This window comes from Cannabis sativa, chromosome 2 (assembly GCF_029168945.1).
Source record: "Cannabis sativa cultivar Pink pepper isolate KNU-18-1 chromosome 2, ASM2916894v1, whole genome shotgun sequence".
NCBI classification, from domain to species: Eukaryota; Viridiplantae; Streptophyta; class Magnoliopsida; order Rosales; family Cannabaceae; genus Cannabis; species Cannabis sativa.
The window spans coordinates 76,608,856-76,623,787 of NC_083602.1; positions in this window are offsets into that span (position 1 = coordinate 76,608,856).

Sequence of the window (14,932 nt, forward strand, 5' to 3'; positions counted from 1 at the left end):
ACTCAAAGCTTACTAAACCATGAGTCGATCAGATCCTTGCAGCCAATGTACATATCAAACCAGTCTTCAGGATCTAAAAAACCTTGGCGATCTGATACCATGTTGTAACGCCCTGTCCAACAGGGACGCCACGTGTGTGCAATTTAATAAACTTCTCTGATTTATATAATATATATTTATACTGAAAAGTGTGGGTAATTAAATTTTGATAATTAAAATTCAACTTTTAAAAATGTTTAACAAAAGGAAGTGATATAGACTACGGGGTCCCCCTGTTTTCAAAATATTTACAAACTGGTTTCAAAGTATTTTACATCATAAACTTTACATTTCCAAAATACAATCAAAATAGAGCATCCTATTTACTGGGCCGTGCCACTGCGGCTGGTATGTACATTGCTGCTGCGACCACAAACTCATGGTTGCTCAATCTTTGCCTTCCCTTTACCTGCACCATAAAGCACCCGTGAGTCACAGAAACTCAGCAAGAAAAGTGACCATAACAATAACTGAAAGAAAATGATTATCAATTTAATCTCATGTCATCATGTTGACTCATTACACAATATAATAAAGCATTCCTTTAAACATTACACATTCTTGGTACTTAATAAAGTACCCCTTTACCACTCGTCACCCACGAGCTGAATATGTCACTATTGTTGCCCGATAAAGCAAACGATAAGTAAGAAACCTAACCACGGTTTCAAGAGTAATTACTTGTAACGGTAATAGCCGTTTCCAACCCTAGGTCATAACCTAGGCTTAATAAATATTTAATCAAAGTCTTGATAATAATCAAGGCCATTTCCATTCAACCATTAATCTTTAACTACATACGGTGCTTACCACTTTTCTTACCTTAGTTCAGAAGTCAAGAGTACGGGCCGACCTGAGTGGAAAACAAGCTAGGCAATCCCGGTCCTATGTCACGACAATAAAAACTCAAATGAATACCTTAACTTGATGTTTTCCAAATTAAAACCCTAATTTAAAACCGATTAGACTTAGCCTTAACCAACTTTAAAATAACTCAAATAACTCAAAACCATTCAAAGGCAGGTACTAGGTTCAACCCCGAGTCAAAACAGGATTCGGAGGAAACCCGAGAAATTTTCCCCTAGCATGGCGGTCGGACCGGTTGGTACACCGAACCGAGCCGAGGTCAGCGTTCTTCATTAGACCGGAAAATTCTGTGTTTTCTTCCCCAGCTCGAACCAAAACCATTACAGACCTAAATTGCATTTCCAAAACAGTTCAATATACCAAGTAAAACATATCCAACACATCATTTAATCATAATTCACCATTTAACTCAAAATCACCATCTCACATGAAAATTTGCACTAAACATCACTTTCAACACCAATTCAATTAAACAGCCCCTAACTTCACTCAAATTTCATTCAAACAAGTTCCATTTCAACCTTAAGAACTAACCTTAACCTCAGTTTATACCCCAGCTCAAAATTCATTGAAACCTTCACCAAAACCTAAACTAAACTCAAGAAAACAAATCAAGAGAAGAGTAGGAAGATCATACCTCCACTTAGCTAGCTTCTACGGTTAAGATTAGCTCAAGAATTTGATGAAATGAAGTGAATTCTCCCTAGTTCCCAGCTGCTTCTAAGGGTCGGCAAGAGGAAGGCTTGAGTGATGTAATTTTTTTTGGTTTTCTTGCCTTGGAAGGAAACCTCCTTAAATAGGGTTTTCTCTCTCTCTTTTTTTTTTTAAAAAAAAAAGTTGGCAGCCCAAAACATCAAGAGAAAAGAAATTAACTTACCAAGAGACTAATCTACCCCCCCCTTCCATTTTTTTTTAAAAAAAACTCTAGAGGCATTTTGGTAATTTCGCTAATCCACCAACCCGATATTCTAATAAAATTCTAACTTAATCCGGGATAATCTCAAAATAATTCTTTCATTAACGTCGTGACATTACTAACCACATCGCTAAATTCTCACAATTGCCGGGCCCGAAAATAACGTATTTCATTAAATAATCAACAATTTACCTAAGTAAGATCATAATCTTACTTCATTTCCAAAGTAATTACATATTTAATAAAATATGTCTATTTAAATATTATTTATTTTTCTGGGATATTACATACTGCTTCCTCAAGCTTAATGAATCCATCTGCTCGATCTAGAAATTTAGCCATCAACCCCACAGTTAATCTTTTGGTGTCTTTCCATAACTCTCCCAGAGGCTCAATGGCCCCTAGTATTGCCGCTAATCTTCGCCCCTCAATCAACCACTTTTGTTACTTCAGTCATAAACTTGCTAATGTAGGCCCTGAGAGGTTCTTCTGGTATTTGCTTTACTTCCAACAGGTCTTCCAGTTGTGAGGGAAGCTGTCGAGAGGAAGAAAACTGTGCGTGGAATTCTAAGGAGAAAGCAATCCATGAATTAAACTTTCCTAGAGATAATTTGAAATACCATTGTTGGGTGGCCTCTACGAGCGTGGCTGAAAAAATTTTGCACTGTACAATTTAGGGCTGAACATCGGGCGGGCTGACCGGGCTTCGCGGGTTTCGGGTTCAAAAAATTGTACCTGGACCCAACCAGTGAAATGGTTCAGGCTCACGGGTTTTGGGCTCATGGGTTGGCGGGTATGCGGGTTCGGGTTGGCCTCGTCAACAGGTTGACCCGGTCAACTCATGAATTTTTTTTAAAAAATTAAATTTTATATAGTTTTTTTTATATATTAAATTAAGCATATAAGTTATAAACTTATAACGCCATAATTTATATTCGTTAGATCAAAATAAAATAAAAATTGCATTAATTTTAAATTCAAAATACTAAAGTCAAGTTTCAAACTATATAATATATAACTTCAGAAAAAAAAACTCTATATAATATATTGTAATTTTTAATATATTATCTATGTAATAAAAATAAAATGATTAGATTTTAGGGTTTTTTTTTTAATTTTTAGTATATTATATATGTAATAAAAATAAAAATAAAAATAAAAATAAAATAAAAAAGTGACTGGGTTGGCGGGTGGGTTCGGGTTCAACCAGAAACCCGGTGACCATAAAAAACCAACCCACGAACCCGCTCGATGGTGTTTTGGGTTGAACCCGACCCGCCCGAATAGAATGGGTTTGTTAAAATTTTCGGGTTGAGCGAGTTGGGTCCGCGCGGGTTGGTCGGTCTGGGTCAAACCCGATCAAAATATTTAGTCCTACCGTACATCGCCTCTCATCCGTTGCAGGTCTAACTGTATTTCAAAGTACTTCAAATGGGATAAAGGATCTTCTTTTCTTGTGTACATTTTCCATATTGGCATTTTGAACTTCGAGGTAGGTCAAGGACTTTAATTTCAAGTGAGAAGGGTGATCCACGTGCCCAGTAGAATTCGAGATCTATGAGTTTTGGGCTGGTCGGGCCTTGTACCATGCTTTTAAGTTGATCTATTTATCCTTGCACAAGTAGATGAACTTGTTCAGACTGCTGACCCACCTGTGTCACATTGGGATCTCTTTGAACTGGATCTTGGGTGTGGGTATCTGGCTGGACGATCGACAAAACATTTTGTCCGTCCAGTCTCCTTCTACAATTTAGATCGTTTCAGAGATCATGCATGGTGCCTAACCGATTGAACACTGAGGTACCAGATGGTCTTGGTGTTTGACCTATTTGGCTGAGAGGTTGATCTAAGACCTCCACATGAGTATAGTTGCTTAAATGTGTAAATCCTCCCAAGGGGCGATTTGGTCGTCTACCGTTTGGCCCACAGTTTGGACCTGTGGCCTTGGATTGGATGCCTGACCACTATGAGTCTGTGTAGTATGTCCAGCTACATCCCCTTCTGACCCGCTCCGGGGGATACAAGATTCAGTTGCTGGTTGTTGACTGGTAACCTAGTAGGCCCTTCTGATCAGCATGGTGGCCTGCCTAGAATGATCATCAATGGTTGCTTGTTGTGCCCTCATAACCTCCATCTCTCTGTCCTTCCCTTATATAAATTGACGTCTTTGCTCGTCAAAGGCAAGGTTAGTGGCTGCTCGGAGATCTTCCTAATCATGATGCAAAGTGTTGTTATGGCCTTGCATAAGCCAAAGTGCCTCTCGTAGATTTTGAAGTTCAGTGTCATCTCCACTTAGCCGTTGAGTGTTATTAGCGGACGGGACCTCAATGCTGGGAGTGGTCTAATTGCTAGACGTAATGGTGTTTCCAATCTCTTGCATGTCTGTAGTGAACCCAGGCAGAGGGGAAGTCACTCCATAGCCTATTGTAGGTGGTTGTGTATTAACTTGTTCGTAGTTTGTCCTTGGTGGTCCTTTTGTGTTTTTAGGAGTTTGCACATTTGGATCTGTCACCATTAGGTCGCCTTGATCAGTAAGGCCTCCCCTTTGAGTTTGTACAACCATCCTGTTAACCTGTCAAAATTAAGACAAAAACTTGTGTTTTTGCTCTCAATAAAAGCACCAAAATGTTGACCTCGCTTCTAGTCAACGACAGTGAGTTAAAATAAAGCGATTATATACAATAAATAATAGAAAGCAAAAAAAGTAAAGTAAAAAGAACACTGGATTTTAAAGAGGTTCGGTCCCGTAAGAATGGTAATAGCCTACTCCCCTTGTAGTTGTATTGACTTGAGAGAAAGAATGAAGTGTTCCTCATCTCTAAATGTAACACCCTAACTAACATAGGCGTATTACGTGATTTTTAAACATGTTGTGCAGCTCGTTGCTAATCAACGAGGTTTATGGAAAACGTGATTAATTAAAATTTTTGCTTTTTAATTAAACTTATAAAATAATATTACAAAAGACTCGGGATCCCGATTATAAAATCATTTACAAAAAGATTTAACTGTTTAACTGATACACAAAATAAATGTCGCCTAGCGACTAGTTACAAAATCAGCCTCGCTGTCCCGACAATCGTACGCTCCAGGCCTAACTGCCCCGACATGTACAATCTTCACAAGCTCGTTCACGGTCCATCAGCTTTAGCCTTGCCTTTACCTACACATAAACGTAGAACTGTGAGTCGACAGACTCAATAAGAAAAGCATAATAATATTCATACATAATCCCGGTCATGATTAGATGCCCATACCCCTGATCATAACCCTAACTGCCGTGTCCAACACGATACTGAGTCCCGCTACTGCCGTGTCCAACACGGTACTGAGCCACTACTGCCATGTCCAACATGGTACTGAGTTCTGAACGTTCACAGGGACGGTACTATTGACAAGTATCCTCCTGATCGGTCGAACCGGTCATACTCCGGCTGCTGGTCATACTCCAGCCTGTACCGACGGGATACGTCAATAGTACGGAACCACCAACCAAGTGTCAGCCTGATCGGTCGAACCGGTCATACTCCGGCTGCTGGTCATACTCCAGCCTGTACCGACGTGACAGGGTTGGATGGTTCGAAGCCAACATACATAACTAATGTAATCTAACAGGCTTCCTACATGCACGCTAAACATGTAATCTACATATGCATACTGTTATACTAATCTTACCTGGATTCCGAATTCAGGTGTGCCGGTCAACCTGACTGGAACTTTAGCTGAGCGGCGGATTACAGGCTCCTAAACCATAAAAATCACAACGCTATAAGTGACACGCTAAATCACTTCCCGGGGACTTAAACTAGGAACTAAAAGTTTCCCTATCGATAAAAAGCATGGCAATACCCCCTAAAACATAAAAACGAGGAAAACACGAGTTCTGAAAATTCCCCAACCGGTAGACCGGTTCTGCAACCGGAATTCCGGTTCTGGGAATTACTGGACCCTCATCCGGTTGCACAACCGGAATTCCGATTCCTCACAGGAATTTTTTCAAAAATTCCTAACTCAAACAAAACAAACCCAATTCCTACCAAACCTTCCAGACCTGTTCTAAATACCCCAAAGAACATTTTCAAAGCATTAAAATAACCCAGAAATCACAGATACGAAAATTGCCATTAAAGCTTCAAGCTTTGAGTTCAAAACTCAAGCTTGGCTAAATCCCTCTAACATGCATTCAAACCTGATCAAACCTACATAATCATGCATAACTAAGCCTCTGAAAATGAAAACAACCAACTACAACAAGTAATAACAGATTCCACATATATTTTCAAAATCAAAGCTTTTGAACAAAAACTCATAAACTTGAACCAAGTAACAAGCATGCATAAAACCTACTTAATTCCAAACAATTCAAACATAGAAAATCATAGAAAACAACCCTAAACTACAGCAGCAACAAACTCAAAAAACATCATGCATTACTCAACTTTTTCATTAAAAATCTCAAGAAAACAAGGTAAAGAAATCAATAAAGAAATACCTCAACAAAAGATTACTTGAATTTAGGTTGAAACTAGCTGAAAATCAAAAGAAAATCCAACTCCATGCACACCCAAACCCAGCCGAAAAGAGAGAGAGCTTGAGAGCTTTTTCTTTGAAAATTTTCTCTTTTTTAAACTTATGATTTTTTTTGTAAAATGAAAAATGAATAAAGACACCTAGCATATAACCCATTTCAGCCAATTAAACAATAAAATAACCATTTATTTTCCAATAATAAAACTCACTAAAAGACAAAACAACAATGGGGCAAAAAGACCAATTTGCCCCTCCACACTAAAACCACATAAAAATCACTAAAGGGGTATTTTTGGGAAATTCTAAATGCCCGGCCATTCCCGACATTCCCAATGTCTAATAAACCGCCCCAAACAACTAACATACTAAGTTGTGATTTCTACTGAGCCAAACACCGAGTTCCAAAATACCGGGCACCGGAAATGCAAAATTATGCAAACTACTACATGACATAAAAATGCATCACTGAATTCCATAAATAACAGTATAATAAATTATTTAAATAGCTATAAATAATTTTCATAATTAATCATAATTAACTGCTAATTTCCAAATTAAACTAAGCGGGCTTTACACTAAAGCTCTTACAATCGCTCTCTGAGTTATTTTCTCTCCTTTCTCTCTTGAGTGTTTTTCTGGATTAATTCTCGTCCCCCTCAATAGTGTGATCATACCACTATTTATAGGGAGCTTATTACATGAAGAATGGTTTTCCTCAGTCTTTAATAAACAAAATAGGAAACTACATTAATTCTATAATTATGATGTAAAGAATAGGAAACTGAGGCGTATTGCGTTTATTCTCTGACTCAATCCCACGAATATAGAGATTATCTTTGTGTCCTGGAAGCGATAAGAATTGTCTCCGAAATTGCCAACTCACGTATATTTCTTGGTGCATATGAGGTTGTTCTTTGGTCGGATGTCCCCCGATTACCCTGCTTGGACATCCTATTGCAATACACAATAAGATTAATTATTAGTGGGCTGCTAAGAGTATTTCCCTCCTCCCAGATAGCAAAAAGGTAAGACACATGTCATTTAGTCTCATTGTCTCATCAAGGTGCAAAAAATAGGATAACATGTTGGATTTTAGACCCAATTATGTTTTGATTTTACACCCATCTCTTATAATCTAACAATAGTGTGAAGGCTATATAAAGAAAGATAAGAGAGTTTTGTTAACCGATGATTGCATGTAATTCAACCCTAGATCTAACAGAGAAAATCTCTCTTCTTCTTCTCTTTCAATTTTAAAATTCTATAGCCTATTTCTTACTCAAAATTTTGTTCCAAAGGTAAATTTAGTGCTTGCCCACACAATTTAAAGCAATACTCAGATTTTTGTGGACAACTATGTAGAATAAGGTGTTTGACAATTTAAGGAAAGCTATCCAGGTTCAGTACTTGGTGGTACTCTGCTACAAAAAGAATTAGAGGGTTAGAGTACTGAACTGAATGTGTGATTATATTCTGCTGCCATTTTTGTAAGTAATCCTAAACTTTTAGGTGTTTAATTATCGTTTTATGAATTTCATATTTAGGATGGTAGATTATATTGTTTATAAAAAACATACATGTTAGTAAATTAAAATCTTGGTAAAATAAGTTCCAACAGAGTGAACTTGCAACAGCTACAGGCTAGAGAGGAGCATTAGCCCCTATGGGCACCTTAAGCCTCACATACCGTTGGAGGGCGGCATGTTTTTGACAAATCAAGAATTCTATCTCGTCTCGCAACTGATTACATTCATTAGTGTCATACGATTGTAATTGTTGTTATAGCGATAGAACTTGTTCAAGTCCTTCTTCCTAGACTCTTTAAAGGGGAGAGGTTTTCTGTATGACACTGTTGACTGAGTTGCCACAAAGATTTCTTCTCTTGGGGCTAAGAGAATAGAATAGGTGGTGAATCAAGGCTCGTGCTCCTTGTTGGACCTATCTCCAGTTTTAGTTTTCTTTTTGCCAGAGAAGTTAGCCTGATTACTGCCGCTATTTAATCTCCTACCCCCATTCTTTCCACCATTCCCTTTGTCCCCCTATGCCTCAGTGTCAAGGGATGTGGAGTCTGGCAATTTCTTCTTCTTATTTTTCAAGTTTTTTGCTCGAGAAATAGCTCTTTCTAGTTTGATAAAGTCGTTTGCTCTATCAAGGAAGTCATTCATGGTGTAGACTACTTTGAGGGGAAGGTCTAAACACAAAGGAATCATCTCCTTGAGCCCGACTATGAGTGCCATAACCCTCATGTCCTCGGTAAGTATCTTTGTCTTAGCGGCTGCCTCTAAGAACCATTGAATATAGTCCTTAAGGGATTCTTCTTCTTATTGCTTCACATCTACAAGATCATTGGGTTCAATTTGGCATTGTCGAGATGGAGCAAACTGATTTCCAAGAGCATCCACAAGCTCCTTCCATGAATCGATAGATCTAGGGATAAACTTGAGATACCATTGTTGAGCTAAGCCTGTCAGCATGGCTGGGAAGACTCTACGCCGAACGTAATCTCTTACCCTTTGCAGATTGGTCTGCACTTCAAAGTAGTGGATATGAGACAAGGATTCTTCTTTCCCAGTGTATTAATGCTAGGTGGGATTCTTAAATTTTGGACAAATCTCCAAAGCTTTGATTCAGCCAAGAGCGGTAAGCGTTGTTCTCAATCAAGCTGAAACTCTGATAGCTTTGGAGTCGTGATTCCATTCACAAAAGTGGCTAGGGTATCAAATCCAGCCATGTCGGTGCGTCCCAGTTGGACCTTCAGCTATTTGATTAATAAAGCCACTGCTAGAAGCTCCCGCTTCCACCAACCATCTCTTGTTCAAGCTATTTTGCAAGTCTTTTTTCTTTCCAACCCATCAAAAATATTCATTGACTTGGGTTTGGCTGCAGCCTTTTGACCACGGGGTCGTGAAGGCAATGACAAGGATTTCTCCCATCTAACGACAGAGTCGTCCTTGGACTGGTAGCTATGAGAGTGATTGTTTGAAGCACTATAATGAATATTTCCCTCAAAATAGTCTTCTGTAGGGTGACAAGTGCAAAAGGAGTTGAATTGATTTCTCAGGTTCAACTCTTCCCCATGCACTAAAGGGAAGTACTCATATTGCTGGCCATCAAGACTATGAGAGAAATACTTACAAAAAACACCCCTTTCATGACGGAAGTACTTCTGAGTGTGTTGCTGATACCCCAAAGTTTCATAGTAGGAACCTCTAGGTCCCTCCCCCAAGGTAGACTACAGGTCCCTTCCCCTTTGCAAGGTTATAGGACCTATAGTCATTAGACCTGTGAGGAGAATCCCACGGAGGGGATCAGTTTCCCGCATTGTTTGAATTGCTCTGAGTAGGAATGTAGTTAGTCCTATCAATGGCAGGTGGTGGGCTTGTAGGTCCATGTTTACGAATTGGAATCCCTTTGAACACTCACTTGTAGATTTTTTTCCCTAATGGGTGACCATTCCACATTAGTAGAAGGGTCCATTGGCCTACGTTCCCAAGTCTGAGTCCTTTCGAATGCTCGCTCGTAGTTTGCTTCCCTTTGCAGATCCTCGGTGCCTATTGCATGCTGAGTAGTGGCACAACTATCGGGAATGGTAAAAGTGCCTCGTGCATTAAGGGATTCCCCTTTAGTGCTTGTTCCCACATGGCCAATTGGTAAATGTGGGTTGTCGCTAGTTGTAACGTCTTAACCCATAAAGATTCCATGTGTGTGCTTTTATAAATTAGTTTATAACAATAAACTAATGGTTTAACAAAAATTGTATTTTAATTAAAGTTTAATAAATAATTGACATATGAAAATGATGTTGGCACTACAAAGTATTTAGGGTTGAGTTCCCCTTTTGAGATTTTACAAAAGATACTATTATGGTTTTACAATAAAGTATTTATACTCATCAAAGTCCCCATAAAATCAAAACCCTGACTACTCAGCACTACTAGTCGGATAAGCTGATATGTACATTTGTCAGGGAAGATCTCTAACTCATGGGTGACATAGCTCAGTCCTTTCCTTACCTGCACCACAAAGCACCCATGAGTCACAAAGACTCAGTAAGAAAAGCAATATCATAAATAGTACATATCAACATGCAAACATAATAACATATACTCATATAATCAAAACTAAGTAATCATATATTAAGTCCACCAGCAGTGAATCACACTATTTAATGAAAATAATCTTTAATAATAAATAATTGTCTAAGAAGACCAACTAAGGTTGCTACTTAATAAAGTAACCAATATTTGCAGATGCCCAATGAGACAACCTTAACACTATTTTCCAATGAGACAACCCAATGTCACTATCATTGTCAAATGGGACAACTGATAAGTATGAAACCTAACAACAGTTTTAAATCTGAGTAATAACCCTTTCTTACATTGTCGTCTAATAAGACAACCTAATAGAGTGATAACTCTTTCTTATAAAAGGTAATTACCAAATCATATATTGATATGCTATGTGATAAATTTGTGCCTTTTCACCTCAAGTCCAAATTCAAGCATGCCAGTCAAATTGAGTGGAAAATGCTCGACGATCTTGGGTCCTATGTCACAACAATAGTAAGTCTGTAAATAACTCGTTTTAATTCGTTCTAGGACTTAAACTTAAAATCAAAAGTTTTCCTATCGATAAAAGGCGTAGTAATACCCTGTATATCAGTAAAACACAAAATCTGAGGCACCCAAAACTAGCCTCATCCGATTAATTGGATCTAGGAATGGTTATTCCAAGGTACACCTGACCATCCGGTTCATCAAATCACAACCGGTTAATTGGTTCACACCAGAAAACTAGAAATTCAAGTTTTTAAACTGAACATACCCCAAACCTAATCCAAATCATTTTGATGCTTCTAGAACAGTTTAATATCTCAAAATAAATCTATCCCACAACTCAACACACAAAATTACACAATAATCAAAAGTTCAGCATTGGAGCTCAAGCTTTGAGTTTTCAAAACTCAAGCTTGAAGCTTCCAAACACAATCAACAACACCATAAACTTAAACAAACCTTATTTTTAAGCTAAACAACCATCAAAATAGTTCCCAAACCAACCTTGAATTTCTAGACTCAAAATTTCCAAAAAAAAAAAAATCATCAAAACTTAACCTAGAACTTTGAAAAACAAGGAGAAAGGTCAAGAAAACTTACCCCCACTTGAGCTAGTCCTTTACTTGATCAACTAAGCATGAATTAAAAAAAAAACTTGAGAAGAAAAGGCTTGGCTTCTCTTTTGGTTTAGGTTGAGCTGAAGGAAGAAGGGGATAAGGGTGAGAAATAGTTTTTTTTCTTTGTTTTTCTTTTGGTCAAACTTAAAATTCCCTACAACTTCTACTATACATTGTCTAACTAATACCAAAACAATAATAAAAGGGATAATGAAAAGCTAACTTTTAATTTAACTAAACCTTCGCAATTATTAAATTCCCCACCACACAAAATCCTAATTATCTTAATTTTAAGGGTAAAATGGTAATTTATAAATAACTCTCATAACCCGAGAATTTCTAAACGCCACTCAAAACTTCTCGACACTACAACCATACATATTAGTACCTCTGTGATATTTTTGGCCAATCAATCGAGTTTTCACTATTATCGGACCTGAAAGTATTTTAATTCATAATTTACATGTATTCTACTCACACAGTCCAATAAAATCTTTGCAATTAATAAATTACGTCTAATTTTCTCATTTTATAAATTAATTATATTTCTCCAAGTATACTCCTAATATCCACAATACTTCATATTTTATAAAATATGCTTTAATTAATTATAATTAATTTTCTGGGATAATTACACCAGCTGTACTAGAAATGGCTCTGGGAGGAGTCGTTCCGTTGCTGGAGTGATAGGCTTCCCGAATTCACTGAGCAAGATTTTCCCTTCTTTGCTCTTGCTCAGCACGTTAAGCTTCAATGTTTCTCCAATGTTTGGTGAACCAGGTTTTGAGCTGTTCATGCTCCTTGTCGAGAGATTCTCGCAGTTGGTGTTCCAAGTTAGCAACTAATTAACTAAGTTGTTCAACCCGAGGGTCGGCTTTCTCAGTATCCTCTAGCTCCACATGAGGTTCATCAGTAGGAACCTAGCTACTTGCATCAATACCAGTAGTTGTTGGTAGTCTTGGGGGTCAAGCTATGGAACTAGTTCCAAGGCCATCACTTGGCATCTGAGATGCAGGTGTCGTCCCGGTACCAACCCCAGCAGTTGGCATGCCCCCAGTGAGTAGACCAACATGGGTAGTCCTCTCAACACTCGTTGATCTCGTGGCAACCATGTCTCTCAATGTAAGCACCAAAAAGTGGATGCAAAAAATTGGCCAATATCTGCTCGCTACATTGGCAAGATTAGATATGAGTTAAGTGAATAATAAAGAGAGACACAGGAGATTTATAATAGTTCACTTTCCGTATAGCAACAATAATGGAGCTACGTCTATTTCGAGTTTTTAATTCTTATAAGAGTTACAAGAGAATTTACTAAGACAAGAGCTCAAATTTCTAAAGAGAGAAAAACTAGAGAGAGATGCTCTAACCTTGTAGGGACTTTTCAGAATGTGTCAAATGAGCTTATGGAGCTCTTCTTTTATAGGCAAGGAGGTATATTAAAAATAATAATAAAATAATACAAAAATTATGGGATAATATTTTTGGGTGACCATTAATGGTGATCTAAGGGTGAAAATGACTTCGAATGATGATCATAAAATTTTAGAGCTTAAATTGTGTCCGTTGGATCGGTTTTGAGTGACGTGCAAAAAAAAATTGCACTTGACTTGGCAATATTTTTGACTTGAATTCTTCAAAATTTCAATATGAGTGTGAGACATGTCTTGAAATCTCAAATATATCTTTCAAACGCAAGTTGAATCGTATCAATCGGATCAATATTTAGTTATGGCTATTTTACTGAAGGTTGTTCATCAATTGGTGCCCAAGTTGACATCCAGTGTCTAGGTTGACATTCTTATGTCCATGGGTAAACGTGTTGTACTTGTATTTTTTGATACCTAAGTGATATATTGAGATTACTTAGTTAATTTCTTAGTTATGGTGAAGTTGTTCACGAGTTCTTAGAGATGTCACTTTTTCGTAAAATCAAGTAGACTCGAAGCCTCCCAATTAATGACTAATTTGCCAAAAAGGTGAAATATTAAAGTGTGAATTTTACTTGTCAAAAGACTTATCTTATGTTTAGTATGGCAAAATAGTCAGATGCTCAAGAAGAAATAGGAATCAGATAAGCAGAACCTAACACACCATGCTATACGTCAACCTAGGCGTTGGATGCTCTTTGAAGAACTTACTGGGACTCGTTTTGATACTTTTATGGCATTCAAGATTGTGGACGAGGTCTCCTACCCTATTTTGGACCAAGATAAGAAGAATTACCGGAGAAAAATTTATGTTTGAGGAGTGAAATCATGACGAACCAGGTTGAGCGTTAACCTGGGCACAAGGCCCAGCACCAATGTCAACCTTCGCGCTGAGTCCCTTTTCTGACCCTCTAAAGGTCTCATTTTCTTTGTGGGAACACTTGTATCTTCGTTGTTTCTTAAAACAGAAAAAATGCCTTGGAGACTTCTCAGGAAAAATACATGGAACTGACCAAGGTTGACAAAATGTAATCCTAGGCATTGGGACCCAGTTTCGACCAATAGATGACTCTGTTTGACTACTGGAAGCACTTGTATTTAATTGTTGATGAAAACGGAGAACAGCCTTAAAGACTTTGTTAGAAACGTTGTTGGAAATGGCCCGGATAGAAAAAATGTCAACCTGGGCGCTGGTGACCAAGCCTAGTGTCAACATGGGCACTCGGTCACTAATTTGGCCTCCATGTTGATCTATTTCATTCCCAAAAGCACTTGTTTTCTCATTTTGGATGAAGACAAAGAAAATGCTCAACATCTTCAGAAAAGTGGTTGGAAATGCTCCAAGTTGAAAATATGTCAACACGGTCGTTGGGTGCATAACCAGGTTGACTTGGGTGTCGGGTGCCCATTTGTATCAAACGGGAAGTGTTCTGATTCTGATTCCGGTGCCTTTAACATGTTTGTGACAGGTGTTATTCATGTTTAAGTACAAATTTTGAGCCATTTTCACTAAGACAGACCCGAAAACGGAACCATAGCCCATGATGTCAACTTGGGCACTGGGTGAAACCCTAAGCGCCCAAGTTGACTTCTGGGAGGCCGTTTCGACTCTTTTCAATTCTCAGGCTTCGGACATGGATTCTTCTTGGCTTTTTAGTTCAGAATACTGAAGGATGGTGAGTTAGAAACAACTTGGCGACATCTAAACACCCATTCTGGAGTTCTCGAAGTCAACCTAGGCGTAGGGCTAAAGACTTTTCCCAAGTCAACTGCTATGACTTGGGCACTTAACTCTGCGAATGTTTACCTTCTTGCCATATGTCAAAGATTAATGTTCTCATCATCACGGTCAGTTTTTGAGTAAACACATACTATTTTATTAAAAGTAACTTACATTTTTCAAATCCATTACTCTGCCTTTTTCATTAAAATAAAAAACTCCACAACTCTTATGGAGTGTAATTAGTAATCACC